Genomic DNA, 15,890 nt, shown 5'->3' with positions numbered 1-15,890 from the left:
TTATTTTCGAAAATCCTCTCCCTCTCTCATCTTATTCTATTTATTTATTCATCTACTAACATCTCTTCCTCACATCACTCACCAAATTCGAACCCCCTTTCTATCTGTGTTCGAATTTTTTATCTTCTTTTCTTCTTCTACTAACAATAAGGAACCTCTTTACTGTGACATAGAGGATTCCTCTTCTTTTTTTTTCTCTTCTCTTTCTTATGAGCAGGGACAAAGAAAAAGGCATTCTTGTTAAAGCTGATCCAGAACCTGAAAGGACTCTGAAGAGAAAACTAAGAGAAGCTAAATTACAACAATCCAGAGATAACCTTATTGAAAATTTCGAATAAGTAAAGGAGATGGCAGCCGAACCCAACAGCAATAATGCAAGGAGAATGCTTGGTGACTTTACTGCACCTAATTCTAATTTGCATGGAAGAAGCATCTCCATTCCTACCATTGGAGCAAACAATTTTGAGCTGAAACCTCAGCTAGTTTCTCTGATGCAGCAGAACTGCAAGTTTCATGGACTTCCATCTAAAGATCCTTTTCAGTTCTTAACTGAATTCTTGCAGATCTGTGATACTGTTAAGACTAATGGAGTAGATCCTGAAGTCTACAGGCTCATGCTTTTCCCTTTTGCTGCAAGAGACAGAGGTAGAATATGGTTGGACTCTCAACCCAAAGACAGCCTGAACTCTTGGGATAAGCTGGTCACGGCTTTCTTAGCCAAGTTCTTTCCTCCTCAAAAGCTGAGCAAACTTAGAGCTGATGTTCAAACTTTCAGACAGAAAGAAGGTGAATCCCTCTATGAAGCTTGGGAAAGATACAAGCAGCTGACCAAAAAGTGTCCTTCTGACATGCTTTCAGAATGGACCATCCTGGATATATTCTATGATGGTTTATCTGAGCTATCAAAGATGTCATTGGATACTTCTGCAGGTGGATCCATTCACCTAAAGAAAATGCCTGCAGAAGCTCAAGAACTCATTGACATGGTTGCTAATAACCAGTTTATGTACACTTCTGAGAGGAATCCTGTGAATAATGGGACGCCTATGAAGAAGGGAGTTCTTGAAATTGATACTCTGAATGCCATATTGGCTCAGAATAAAATATTGACTCAGTAAGTCAATATGATTTCTCAGAGTCTGAATGGAATGCAAGCTGCATCCAACAGTACTCAAGAGGCATCTTCTGAGGAAGAAGCTTATGATCCTGAGAACCCTGCAATAGCAGAGTTAAAATACATGGGTGAACCATATGGAAACACCTACAATCCATCATGGAGAAATCACCCAAATCTCTCATGGAAGGATCAAAAGCCTCAACAAGGCTTTAATAATGGTGGAAGAAACAGGTTTAGCAATAGCAAGCCTTTTCCATCATCCACTCAGCAACAGACAGAGAATTCTGAGCAGAATCCATCTAGCTTAGCAAATTTAGTCTCTGATCTATCTAAGGCCACTGTGAGTTTCATGAATGAAACAAGGTCTTCCATTAGAAATTTGGAAGCACAAGTGGGCCAGCTGAGTAAAAGGATCACTGAAATCCTTCCTAGTACTCTCCCAAGCAATACAGAGGAGAATCCAAAAGGAGAGTGCAAGGCCATTGAATTAATTACCATGGCCGAACCCACAAGAGAGGAGAAGGACGTGAATCCCAAGGAGGAAGACCTCCTGGGACGTCCAGTGATCAATAAGGAGCTTCCCTCTGAGGAACCTAAGGAATCTGAGACTCATCTAGAGACTATAGAGATTCCATTGAACCTCCTTATGCCATTCATGAGCTCTGATGAGTATTCCTCTTCTGAAGAGAATGAGGATATTACTGAAGAGCAAGCTGCCGAGTTCCTTGGTGCAATCATGAAGCTAAATGCCAAATTATTTGGTATTGAGACTTGGGAAGATGAACCTCCCTTGTTCACCAATGAACTAAGTGATCTAGATCAACTGACATTGCCTCAGAAGAAACAGGATCCTGGAAAGTTTATAATACCTTGTACCATAGGCACCATGATCTTTAAGGCTCTGTGTGACCTTGGTTCAGGGATAAACCTCATGCCCCTCTCTGTAATAGAGAAACTGGGAATCTATGGGGTGCAAGCTGCTAAAATCTCATTAGAGATGGCAGACAATTCAAGAAAATAGGCTTATGGACAAGTAGAGGACGTGTTAGTAAAGGTTGAAGGCCTTTACATCCCTGCTGATTTCATAGTCCTGGATACTGGAAAGGAAGAGGATGAATCCATCATCCTAGGAAGACCTTTCCTAGCCACAGCAAGAGCTGTGATTGATGTGGACAGAGGGGAATTAATCCTTCAACTAAATGAGGATAACCTTGTGTTTACAACTCAAGGATCTCTCTCTACATCCATGGAGAGGAAGCAGAAAAAGCTTCTCTCAAAGCAGAGTCAACCAAAGCCCCACAGTCAAACTCTAAGTTTGGTGTTGGGAGGCCACAACCAAACTCTAAGTTTGGTGTCAAACCCCCATATCCAAACTCTAAGTTTGGTGTTGGGAGGTCTCAACAAAGCTCTGCACATCTGTGAGGCTCCATGAGAGCCCACTGTCAAGCTATTGACATTAAAGAAGCGCTTGTTGGGAGGCAACCCAATGTTTATTTATCTAATTTTATTTTTGTTTTTCATGTTTTCTTAGGTTCATGATCATGTGGAGTCACAAAATAAACGAAAAATTTAGAAACAGAATCAAAAACAGCGAAAGAAAAATCACACCCTAGAGGAAGCACCTGTCTAGCGTTCAACGCCAGAACAGAGCATGGTTCTGGCACTGAACGCCCAAAATGGGCAGTATCTGGGCGCTGAACGCCCAAAATGGGCAGCATCTGGGCGCTGAATGCCAGAATTGCACCCTGGAGAAGAGCTGGCGCTGAACGCCCAGAACAAGCATGGTTCTGGCGATCAACGCCAGAAATGGGCAACAAATGGGCGTTGAACGCCCAAAATAAGCGCCAACCTGGCGCTGAACGCCCAGAGTTGTGTGCAAGGGCATTTTACATGCCTAATTTGGTGCAAGGTTGTAATTCCTTGAACACCCCAGGATCTGTGGACCCCACAGGATCATCTCAGGATCTGTGAATCTCACAGGATCCCCACCCACCTCACCCTCTCTCTCTCCATTCATGGTCATCCCTTCTGTTTTCCATTCACCACTCACATCCATACACACATCCCTCTATCTCCTCCATATCTTCTTCTTCTTCATCTATTCTTTCTTCTCTTGCTCGAGGGCGATCAATATTGTAAGTTTGGTGTGGTAAAAGCATAAGCTTTTTGTTTTTCCATTACCATTAATGGCACCTAAGGCCAAAGAAACCTCATGAAAGAGGAAAGGGAAGACAAATGCTTCCACCTCTGAGCCATGGGAGATGAAAAGATTCATCTCACAAGCCCATCACTAAGAAAAGGATGGAGCAAAAAAGAGAGCACATTCATGAATCTCAACAGGCACATGAAGAAGCTCATCATCAAGAAATCCCTGAGATACATCAAGGGATGCACTTGCCTCCACAGAATTTTGGGAGCAAATCAACACCTCCCTAGGAGAATAAAGTTCCAACATGGGACAATTAAGGGTGGAACATCAAGAACACTCCATCATCCTTCATGAAATTAGAGAAGATCAAAAAGCAATGAGGGAGGAGCAACAAAGATAAGGAAGAGACATAAAAGAGCTCAAGGACATCATTGGTTCCTCAAGAAAGAAACGCACCCATTGATGACAAGTCATCCTAGCCTATTTTAACCAATCTTTTCCTTTTGTTTTCATTAGCATTATGCACTTTCTTGAACCATAAGCAAGCTAATTGAGTAGATTTTCATGTTTCCCTTGATTGAATCAACCATGTATAAATTCATGCCATTTCATGAGGTTTTATGCTATAATTGTTGCATATTATGATAGAATGAATATCTCATGATTATGAGCATAGCTTTGATGTGTTTGGTTGATTAATTATAGGTGAAGAAAGCTTGGAGAAAGGTTGAAGCAAGAAGGAATAGCTAGGAGTAAAGAGAAGACAATGGAATAAGTGAAATTGAACCAGGAAGCAAAAAGTTGGACCTAAAGTTAGCATCAAACTTTTGCACAAACTTTTGGTTGAAAAGTTAGCCCCAACGTTAGCCCCCTAACTTGGAGGCTAACGTTGGAACTTGAAAATCACTCCCTGGGTACCAAAAGTTTGAGCCAACGTTAGCCCCCTAACTTTGAGGCTAACGTTGGCACATGAAATTCACCCCTGGGCACCAAAAGTTTGCGCCAACGTTAGCTCCCTAACTTTGAGGCTAACGTTGGCATGAAGAAAACCTCCCTGGGCACCAAACGTTTGCGCCAACGTTAGCCCCCTAACTTTGAGGCTAACGTTGGCACATGAAAATCACAAGGAGGAGCAAAAGTTTGCGCCAACGTTAGCCCCCTAACTTGGTGGCTAACGTTGGCGCCACAAGTACTCAAGGTAAGGCCAACGTTAGGGCCAAAGTTAGACCCCTAACGTTGGCACCAACGTTCATATCAGCAAAGTGGTGTTAGCTGATATGAAAAGTTGGAGCAAAAGTTAGACCCCTAACTTTTGCTCAAACTTTTGGTCCAACTTTTGCAAAACTCCAACCCGGTTCAATTGGTTCACTTTGGTTCTTCTCCAAACTTCAAGAGCAATCAACCAAGGCCTCTTTCAACCCAATTCCACCAAGAGCAAAGGCCCAACTCAAAGCTTGAAGATCATTTAAAGAAAGTGTATAAATAGGATAGAATTCAAGTTCTTCGGGGAGCTTTCCTTTTGGAATTTTTATAATAGTTTTCGGAGAGCTTTGGATATTGAGTGAACTTTAATTTCTTTGTCTTGGGGAAGGAGAATTCACTTCTCTTCCTCTCAGTTTTATTGCTTTCAATTTCAATTACAATTGTCTTGGATCTTGGGTTAGAGAATTGAAGAAATTCTGTTTCAATCTCATCCTTTGATCTCTCTGTTTATTTACTGCAATTGAATTTCCGTTTCTGTTACTTGCTTCTCATCTACTTTCCTTGCAATTTACAATTCCCTTGCAATTGTTCTTGTTGGATCTAGGAAGGCATTGAGATCTAGACTTGGTTTTCTAGTCTCTGGGTCCTGAGATCTGAATTCCCAAATTACATTTTGTTTCTTGCTTTTAATGTTCATTTACTTTACTGCCTCAAGATCCGATTCAACCCAGATCTTCTTTCACTCTTTTGTTTGATGCAAGTTACTTTTCTTTGTTTAATTTCTGCAAACCCAACTCCCAATCCCTTTTACATTTCGAGCCATTTACATTTCTTGCACTTTAAGATTCCGCAATTTACATTTCTTGCATTCTAAGTTTCTGCTATTTAATTTCTTGTTCTTTAAGATTCAGCACTTTAATTCCCTGTTCTCTTTACTTCCATGCAATTTAATTTCTGCAAATCACAAAACACTCAACCAAATCTTGATTCGCTTGACTAAATTAACCACTAAGCTAAAATTGCTCAATCCTTCAATCCCTGTGGGATCGACCTCACTCCCGTGAGTTTTTATTACTTGATACGACCCGGTACACTTGCCGGTTAGATTTGTGTGTTTTGGGAGAAATTTATTTTTCACCAAAATACTCATCAAGTTTTTGGCGCCGTTGCCGGGGATTGATTAGATTGACAATGATTAAGTGAAGTGGTGATCTAGATCAAGCACTTTTCTTTAATTTTGATTAACCCACTAACTGTTTGATTTTTTGCTTAAACTAACTAACACTTCAATCTGGCAGTAAATTGAAGTGTCACTGATTTTGTGCATTTCTCATGCTCTGCTTGTATGTCAGGTACAATAAGAACCATACCCAATTTTCATGAACAAGACGAAAGAACTCTCAGGAGGTTAAGAAGAGCTGAAAGATGGAAAAACATTGTTGGAGAAGAGGAATCAGACGAAGAATTCCAAGAGATGGAGGAACATTTAACCAATCCACCAGGTGGAGAAGACAACAACAATGACAACCCACCCCAGAGGAGAGTTTTGGCTTCCTATACCTTTGCAAATCCTAGACATTGTGGGAGCAGCATCTTGGCTCCAAATGTCAATGCTAACAATTTTGAACTCAAACCACAACTCATCACCTTGGTTCAGAACAATTGCTCTTTTGGTGGAGGACCACTTGAGGACCCACACCAACATTTATCCACTTTCTTGAGGATATGCAACACTGTCAAAACTAATGGAGTGCCCCCTGACAGTTACAAGCAGATGCTATTCCCATTTTCCCTCAGGGACAAGGCCACTCAATGGTTGGAATCTTTTCCAAGGGACAGCATCAACAACTGGGATGATTTGGTAACCAAGTTTCTTGCCAAGTTTTATCCACCTCAGAGGATTATAAGGTTAAAGGCTGAGGTTCAAACATTTACATAAATGGAGGCCGAACCTATCTATGAGGCATGGGAGAGGTACAAGGCTCTGATCAGGAAATATCCCCCTGCCATGTTTAATGAGTGGGAAAAGCTTCAGAACTTCTATGAAGGCTTAACACTGAAATCCCAGGAAGCTTTGGATCATTCAGCTGGAGGTTCCTTGCAACTCATGAAAACTGCAGAAGAGGCTCAAGAACTCATTGATATGGTGTCCAACAACCAATATTTCTTTGCTCATCAAAGAGGCCGCCAACCATCACAAAGGAGAGGAGTAATGGAGCTAGAAGGAGTGGATTCAATCCTAGCTCAAAACAAGATGATGCAGCAGCAAATTCAACAACAATTTGAGCAAATAGCCAAGAGGATTGACAGTCTCCAAGTTGCAGCAGTTAACACTAGCCAACCATCAACCACATGGGGACAGAGTGAAGAAACTCAAGAAGAACAACAACAAGAGCAAGTACAGTATATGCACAACCAAGGACCAAATGAAGTGTATGGTGATACATACAATCCATCCTGGAAAAACCACCCAAACCTCAGATGGGGAGATAACCATACCCAAAACCAATAACCATGGCAGAGGAACTCCAACCAACACAACCCAAGAAGCAACCAAAACCACAACCAGCAGTAAACTAACCAAAACCCCTACAGAAAACCTCAAAACAACTACCCCAACCTCAACCAATACCAATCTAATAACCAACCCACCAACCAAAATGCCTACCATCCACCACCCACATCTCATAACCCACCTCAAGTATCACCTGAAGCCCAAAGAATCACTCACTTGGAGGCCATGATAGACAAAATGTTGAAACACCAGGAAATGGTAACCAAGAATCAGGAAGCCTCCCTGAAGAGCCTAGAGAGACAGATGGGGCAACTCTCCAAGCAAGTATCTGTTGAGAGACCTTCAAACTCACTGCCCAGTGACACAATTCCAAATCCCAAGGAGGAATGTAAGGCAATACAATTAAGGAGTGGAAGAACATTGATAAGCAACAATGACACTACAAGGAAGCAAGCAGAGAACATCAAAGAACCAACGGAGAATGAGAATCAAACAAAGGCAGATGAGGCTAAGGAGCAAGTTGTGATGCCAAACAAAGGCACTGAGAAACTTAAAGAGAAGGACAACCAGCCGCATAGCTCAAAGGAAGTAGCTCAGGGACAGCAGCAATTAGGAAAGAGCATCACACCTCCACTGCCATATCCCCAGAGGTTTAACAAAGAGGTTAAAGACCAGCATTTTCACAAATTCCTTGAGATTTTCAAGAAGCTAGAAATTAATATCCCCTTGGCTGAAGCACTTAAGCAAATGCCTCTATATTCCAAGTTTCTGAAGGATCTTATCAACAAGAAAAGAAGCTGGGATGAGAAAGAAACCATAATGATTACTGAGGAATGCAGGGCCTTGATTCAAAAGGGGCTTCCTCCCAAGCTTGAGGACCCAGGGAGCTTCCTGTTGCCTTGCACCATTGGGGAATTGACCATCACTAAAGCAATGTGCGATCTCGGAGCAAGTATTAACTTAATACCATCTTCCTTGGTGAAAAAGCTGCATATAGAGGAGGTCAAACCAGTACAAATGTCTCTGGAGCTGGTAGACAAGTCAATGGTATACCCCAGGGGTGTAATTGAAAATCTTTTGGTCAAGGTGGACAATTTTATATACCCTGCTGATTTTGTGGTTCTAGAATCAAACAATGATGATGGTGACTCTGTTATACTGGGAAGGCCATTCTTGGCCAGTGCTAGAGCTATCATAGACGTAGAGGAAGGGGAATTAACTCTCAGGATGCATGACCAGAGTGTCACTCTGAAGGTATTACCAGAGGCACAATTTAGCAAGGAAAAGAAGGACTATATGAAAAATGACCAGGAAAGTCACAGCAACATCCCAATGCTAAGGATTGTGCAGACTGATGAAAAAGCCCAAGAGGATATTAGAGTATTGGCCACTGAAAAGAGAGGTCCCCAAGAAAAAACTATGGCCAGAAAAGAAAGAACAACAAAAGGAAAGATGAAACGCAGAAACAAAGCAAAAAGGGGTTGGAAGAACAGAAAGATTCCAACAGAGGGGCTTTCCAAAGGTGACAAAGTGCAACTGATATATCAACAGCTGGGGGCAAATCAACAAACCGAGGATTACTACACTGTCAGCAATATACTATCATTAGAGCATGCTGAAATCGAACACCAGAGGACAAAGAAGAAGATCATGGTCAGAGGAGACAAATTGAGGCCCTACAAGCACCAACCACCATAAAAGAAAGCCTCAATGTCAAGCTAATGACAATAAAAGAGCGCTCCATGGGAGGCAACCCATGCTTTAAGATTCATGTCATTTTAAATTCAATAAGTTATGATCAATTGAGCATGAATTCTTTTCTCTTTTCATGAACATGTCCATTGACTGCATGCACTATTTTGAAACATATGCTAAGTTTGGTGTGCCTTCAAGCACACTAAACCAATGTTACAAATAATTCCATTTTGCATGTTTGGAGTATCTTGACAAAGCATATAGCCGAACACTAAGTTTGGTGTCCACATAGCTTCATGAAAAGTAGAAACTCATGCATCAATAATCATACAATTGTTGTTTTTCAAAATCTTATAAATGAAAAAATTCTTTTCCGGTAATGAAGGCATTAATTGTGATGTACCCTTTGACAAGAAACAAGTTTGGTGTTCATCAAACCTTGATGCACCGATTTAGGGATACAATTGATCCTTCATGAAAAAAAAAAAGAGAAAAAGAAAGTATGATGAAAACAATTCTTATGAACATTTAACATTTGAATCTCACTATTTGAAGGAAGATACTCATTTTCTTTATATATGACCAAACATTAAGTTTGGTGTCTTCAAGGGAGAGTGTCACGGTTCAAATGATATAAGAATTGATGGTTCACATAGTATTAATAAAGAGAACACTCTTGCTACGGTTGGATAAGACTAATGTATGTTGTCTTGTTGTGGTGACTAGGAGGTCAAAGAATCTTCAAAGAAAAAGACAAGACAAAGGAAAGCATAGCATGAAGACAAAATCCCATCACATGCCTCGAAAAAGAAATCTGCCACTTCTTAAGAATGATCACGGCAAAGGCAAGGGAAGGAGCAAACTTTGTCTTCATTCATCCTTACATGCATACCTTTGATCTCCATAAGTCTAATTGCATCCCAACCCTTCATTGCTCATTTAAAAGCATACCACCTTCAAGCCATGCACATGACCGAACCACGCCAACCTTGGAAACTTCACTCCCTTCATCATTCCTCAACATAACAAGCTTTGTGCAACATTTCTCCTACTTTAAACTCCAACCACTTAAACTTTTCTTCATCATTTCTTGTCATAGCAAGTTCGGTCTCAATTTCTTTTTACTCCAAACACACATCAAACTCTCCAACATTCTTCACACTCCTTCTCAACCAACCAAGTGACCATGGCCTCCTCCTCAAGAACCAAACGAAGAAAAGGAAAAGATCCCATAGTGGAGGAAGACACACATGAATATGACCAACGGAGATTCAAGTCTTGGTTTCATCAAATGCAAATTCAATGGATGAACGAGAAAAGAATCTATCCTGAAATTCCATTCTTGTTGCCGGATGATGGATGTCAAGAAATGAAGGACAAAATTCGGAAGAGGAGGTGGGAGGAACTTGCATCACCAGCCACCCGAATCAATGCCAATATCATAAGAGAGTTCTATGCAAATGTCCCAAGGCTTGACATGCGTGAGCCCCCAACGTACAAAAGCTATGTGCGGGGGGTGGAAGTAGACTTTAGCCCGGATGCAATCAAGAAAGTCTTGAAACTAAAGTCAGTCCGCTTTGATGAACCGGGATACCAACAAAGATTGAATGAGGATCAGGATTATGAGGAGATTGCGAGAGACATTTGTTTTGAGAACTCAGAGTGGGAAGGAGATAACAAGAACAGATACAAGTTCCTGAAGAGATGTAACCTCACTCCGGAAGCAAAAGGATGGTATGAGTTGATGAAAAGATCAATTCTGGGCACAGTGAACACCTCAGAAGTTAACAGGGAGAGAGCCGTGATGCTGCATTGCATCATTGTGGGAGGAGAGATAAGAGTTCATGAAATCCTTGCAAAAGACATTCAAAAGCTGGCTGAAAAGAATTCGGCCGATTACAACATCAATAGCCAAATCAAACTGAACTATATTGGAGAACATTTGCACAACATGGACCCGGCTTTCCCAACTTTTGATGAATTCTTCAAAAAGAGAAGTGAGGTAGAAGTAAGCAGGGCTATGAGACTTGAAGATAGAGTGGAGGAGGCTATGAATAAGGCTGGCTTTTGGCAAGGTCAACAGGCACCAAACACGGATGGCGGGAACACTAGCAGCCAAGTGTATGAAAGGAGAAAGAAAAGGCATGACAAATGAAAGGTGGACTTGCTCCTTGTTCATCACTACAAAGAAAAAAGCATGCATTCTATCTGTTCTAAGTTGTCTTTGCATTTTTAAGTAGTTCTTTTTAATTAAAAGTCTTTGCATTATGTTTGTTTCTTTTAAAATAAGTAGGCTAGTTTATGTGTGTGCTTGTGTGTTTATTTTCACTTGACAAGAAGCATGTGTTGTCCCCTGCATCTTTAAATTCAATAAAAGAAATGTTTGAATATGAAGTAAGATGGTCTCTGTTAGATAGAAGTAGAATAAAAGTAAGTGGTGGTATGTGTGTGATTGTATAACAGCTCACTTTTAGTGAATAAAGAGCCAGGATATCTCCTTCTAAGTAAAGAGTGGCCTACTGTCTATGAATCTCAATTAAATAAAAAATTCCTTGGTTAGAAAGAAAAACAAAAAGAAGGAAAGAAAAAAAAGATAGCCAAAAAGTGGCAGAACAAAAGGAAGCAAAAAGAAACAAAGCTGGACACCAATAGCTTGAACTTTAAAATATATGCCTGTGGTGTCTTTGTACTAGGATCTGCTTGGATTAGTAAGCTCTTAGGAGTGCATCAACACTTGGTGACTTGGGTTAACTAATCCGGGATCATCAGCTGAAAGTCCACTATCAAGAGCAACCTAACTACAAGGCATTTAGTAACCCAAAGAGGTGCTGGGCATCACTGTTTTAAGAAGGAATGTGAGCCAAGTGTCTATGGTGAATAATGTTTCAAGTATAAAGAAAAGAAAATGGACTTGCTACACATGACACTCAAATAAAGCTTATAAACAAAGTAATAACCAAGGATAAAGGAATAATGAGAGGTCATAGCAGTATGTTACTTGAAGCTTGAAGGAGACTTTCTAGGCCTAGGAATCAGTAAGAAGTGAGTATTTACATATCCACACAAAACCCCATGAACTATCAATAATACTCTGCTAGCATGAACATCCTCTTCCATCTCATTCTTTCTTCTCAATAAATCTCTTCTTGCTTGGGGACAAGCAAGCTTTAAGTTTGGTGTTGTGATGACAAGTCATCCTAGCCTATTTTAACCAATCTTTTCCTTTTGTTTTCATTAGCATTATGCACTTTCTTGAACCATAAGCAAGCTAATTGAGTAGATTTTCATGTTTCCCTTGATTGAATCAACCATGTATAAATTCATGCCATTACATGAGGTTTTATGCTATAATTGTTGCATATTATGATAGAATGAATATCTCATGATTATGAGCATAGCTTTGATGTGTTTGGTTGATTAATTATAGGTGAAGAAAGCTTGGAGAAAGGTTGAAGCAAGAAGGAATAGCTAGGAGTAAAGAGAAGACAATGGAATAAGTGAAATTGAACCAGGAAGCAAAAAGCTGGACCTAAAGTTAGCATCAAACTTTTGCACAAACTTTTGGTTGAAAAGTTAGCCCCAACATTAGCCCCCTAACTTGGAGGCTAACGTTGGAACTTGAAAATCACTCCCTGGGTACCAAAAGTTTGAGCCAACGTTAGCCCCCTAACTTTGAGGCTAACGTTGGCACATGAAATTCACCCCTGGGCACCAAAAGTTTGCGCCAACGTTAGCTCCCTAACTTTGAGGCTAACGTTGGCATGAAGAAAACCTCCCTGGGCACCAAACGTTTGCGCCAACGTTAGCCCCCTAACTTTGAGGCTAACGTTGGCACATGAAAATCACAAGGAGGAGCAAAAGTTTGCGCCAACGTTAGCCCCCTAACTTGGTGGCTAACGTTGGCGCCACAAGTACTCAAGGTAAGGCCAACGTTAGGGCCAAAGTTAGACCCCTAACGTTGGCACCAACGTTCATATCAGCAAAGTGGTGTTAGCTGATATGAAAAGTTGGAGCAAAAGTTAGACCCCTAACTTTTGCTCAAACTTTTGGTCCAACTTTTGCAAAACTCCAACCCGGTTCAATTGGTTCACTTTGGTTCTTCTCCAAACTTCAAGAGCAATCAACCAAGGCCTCTTTCAACCCAATTCCACCAAGAGCAAAGGCCCAACTCAAAGCTTGAAGATCATTTAAAGAAAGTGTATAAATAGGATAGAATTCAAGTTCTTCGGGGAGCTTTCCTTTTGGAATTTTTATAATAGTTTTCGGAGAGCTTTGGATATTGAGTGAACTTTAATTTCTTTGTCTTGGGGAAGGAGAATTCACTTCTCTTCCTCTCAGTTTTATTGCTTTCAATTTCAATTACAATTGTCTTGGATCTTGGGTTAGAGAATTGAAGAAATTCTGTTTCAATCTCATCCTTTGATCTCTCTGTTTATTTACTGCAATTGAATTTCCGTTTCTGTTACTTGCTTCTCATCTACTTTCCTTGCAATTTACAATTCCCTTGCAATTGTTCTTGTTGGATCTAGGAAGGCATTGAGATCTAGACTTGGTTTTCTAGTCTCTGGGTCCTGAGATCTGAATTCCCAAATTACATTTTGTTTCTTGCTTTTAATGTTCATTTACTTTACTGCCTCAAGATCCGATTCAACCCAGATCTTCTTTCACTCTTTTGTTTGATGCAAGTTACTTTTCTTTGTTTAATTTCTGCAAACCCAACTCCCAATCCCTTTTACATTTCGAGCCATTTACATTTCTTGCACTTTAAGATTCCGCAATTTACATTTCTTGCATTCTAAGTTTCTGCTATTTAATTTCTTATTCTTTAAGATTCAGCACTTTAATTCCCTGTTCTCTTTACTTCCATGCAATTTAATTTCTGCAAATCACAAAACACTCAACCAAATCTTGATTCGCTTGACTAAATTAACCACTAAGCTAAAATTGCTCAATCCTTCAATCCCTGTGGGATCGACCTCACTCCCGTGAGTTTTTATTACTTGATACGACCCGGTACACTTGCCGGTTAGATTTGTGTGTTTTGGGAGAAATTTATTTTTCACCAAAATACTCATCACCCATCACTAAGGTGGACTCATTCCTTGTTCTTACTTTCTCTATTTTTCATTTTCTATGTTAAGTGCTTATCCATGTTTGTGTTTTCATTACATGATCATTAGTAATTAGTAACTTTGTCTTAAAGTTATGAATGTCCTATAAATCCATCACCTCTCTTAAATGAAAAATGTTTTAATTCAAAAGAACAAGAAGTACATGAGTTTCGAATTTATCCTTGAACTTAGTTTAATTATATTGATGTGGTGACAATGCTTCTTGTTTTCTGAATGAATGCCTGAACAGTGCATATGTCTTTTGAAGTTGTTGTTTAAGAATGTTAAATATGTTGGCTCTTGAAAGAATGATGACAAGGAGACATGTTATTTGATAATCTGAAAAATCATAAAAATAATTCTTGAAGCAAGAAAAAGCAGCAAAGAACAAAGCTTGCAGAAAAAAAAATAGGCGAAAAAAATAGAAAGAAAAAAAAGAAAAAGCAAGCAGAAAAAGCCAAAAGCTCTTAAAACCAAGAGGCAAGAGCAAAAAGCCAATAACCCTTAAAACCAAAAGGCAAGGGTAAATAAAAAGGATCCCAAGGCTTTGAGCATCAGTGGATAGGGGGGCCTAAAGGAATAAAATCCTGGTCTAAGCGGCTAAACCAAGCTGTGCCTAACCATGTGCTTGTGGCGTGTAGGTGTCAAGTGAAAACTTGAGACTGAGCGGTTAAAGTCAAGGTCCAAAGCAAAAAAAAAAAAGAGTGTGCTTAAGAACCCTGGACACCTATAATTGAGGGACTTTAGCAAAGTTGAGTCACAATCTGAAAAGGTTCACCCAATTATGTGGCTGTGGCATTTATGTATCCGGTGGTAATACTGGAAAACAAAGTGCTTAGGGCCACGGCCAAGACTCATAAAATAGCTTTGTTCAAGAATCATCATACTGAACTAGGAGAATCAATAACACTATCTGAACTCTGAGTTCCTATAGACGCCAATCATTCTGAACCTCAAGGGATAAAGTGAGATGCCAAAACTATTCAAGAGGCAAAAAGCTATAAGTCCCGCTCATTTGATTGGAGCTATGGTTCATTGATAGTTTGGAATTTATAGTATATTCTCTTCTTTTTATCCTATTTGATTTTCAGTTGCATGGGGACAAGCAACAATTTAAGTTTGGTGTTGTGATGAGCGGATAATTTATACGCTTTTTGGCATTGTTTTTAGTATGTTTTTAGTAGGATCTAGTTACTTTTAGGGATGTTTTTATTAGTTTTTATGTTAAATTCATATTTCTGGACTTTACTATGAGTTTGTGTATTTTTCTGTGATTTCAGGTATTTTCTGGCTGAAATTGAGGGACTTGAGCAAAAATCAGATTCAGAGGTTGAAGAAGAACTGCTGATGCTGTTGGATTCTGACCTCCCTGCACTCAAAATGGATTTTCTGGAGCTACAGAACTCAAAATGGTGCGCTTCCAATTGTGTTGGAAAGTAGACATCCAGGGATTTCCAGCAATATATAATAGTCTATACTTTGCCCAAGTTTAGATGACGCAAACTGGCGTTCAACGCCAGCTCTCGCCCAATTCTGGCGTCCAGCGCCAGAAACAAGTTGCAAAGTGGAGTTCAACGCCCAAACTGGCACAAAAGCTGGCGTTCAACTCCAAGAATGACCTCTCCACGTGTAGACTTCAAGCTCAGCCCAAGCACACACCAAGTGGGCCCCGGAAGTGGATTTATCCATCAATTACTTACTTCTGTAAACCCTAGTAGCTAGTTTATTATAAATAGGACCTTTTACTATTGTATTAGACATCCTGGATTGTATTCTGATCCTGTGACCACGTTTTAGGGGACTGGACATTCGGCCATGCCTAGACCTTTCACTTATGTATTTTTAACGGTAGAGTTTCTACACTCCATAGATTAAGGTGTGGAGCTCTGCTGTTCCTCAAAGATTAATGCAAAGTACTACTGTTTTCTATTCAATTCTTCTTATTTCGCTTCTAAGATATTCATTCGCACTTCAACCTGAATGTGATGAACATGACAATCATTATCATTCCCTATGAACGCGTGCCTGACAACCACCTCCGTTCTACCTTAGATTGAATGAGTGTCTCTTAGATCTCTTAATCGGAATCTTCGTGGTGTA

At 40.1% G+C, this 15,890-nt stretch overlaps 1 non-coding gene across 1 annotated transcript; it reads right to left on the bottom strand.

The window, feature by feature from the left end:
• Nucleotides 1-746: 746 nt before the first annotated feature.
• LOC112724449 (small nucleolar RNA R71) lies at nucleotides 747-854 on the bottom strand. The gene has a single exon (XR_003163610.1). It is a non-coding gene; the product is annotated as a small nucleolar RNA R71 (small nucleolar RNA).
• Nucleotides 855-15,890: the final 15,036 nt, after the last annotated feature.

This window comes from Arachis hypogaea, chromosome 11 (genome assembly GCF_003086295.3).
Source record: "Arachis hypogaea cultivar Tifrunner chromosome 11, arahy.Tifrunner.gnm2.J5K5, whole genome shotgun sequence".
Classification (NCBI taxonomy): Eukaryota; Viridiplantae; Streptophyta; class Magnoliopsida; order Fabales; family Fabaceae; genus Arachis; species Arachis hypogaea.
This window is presented reverse-complemented; position numbering and strand designations above follow the sequence as displayed.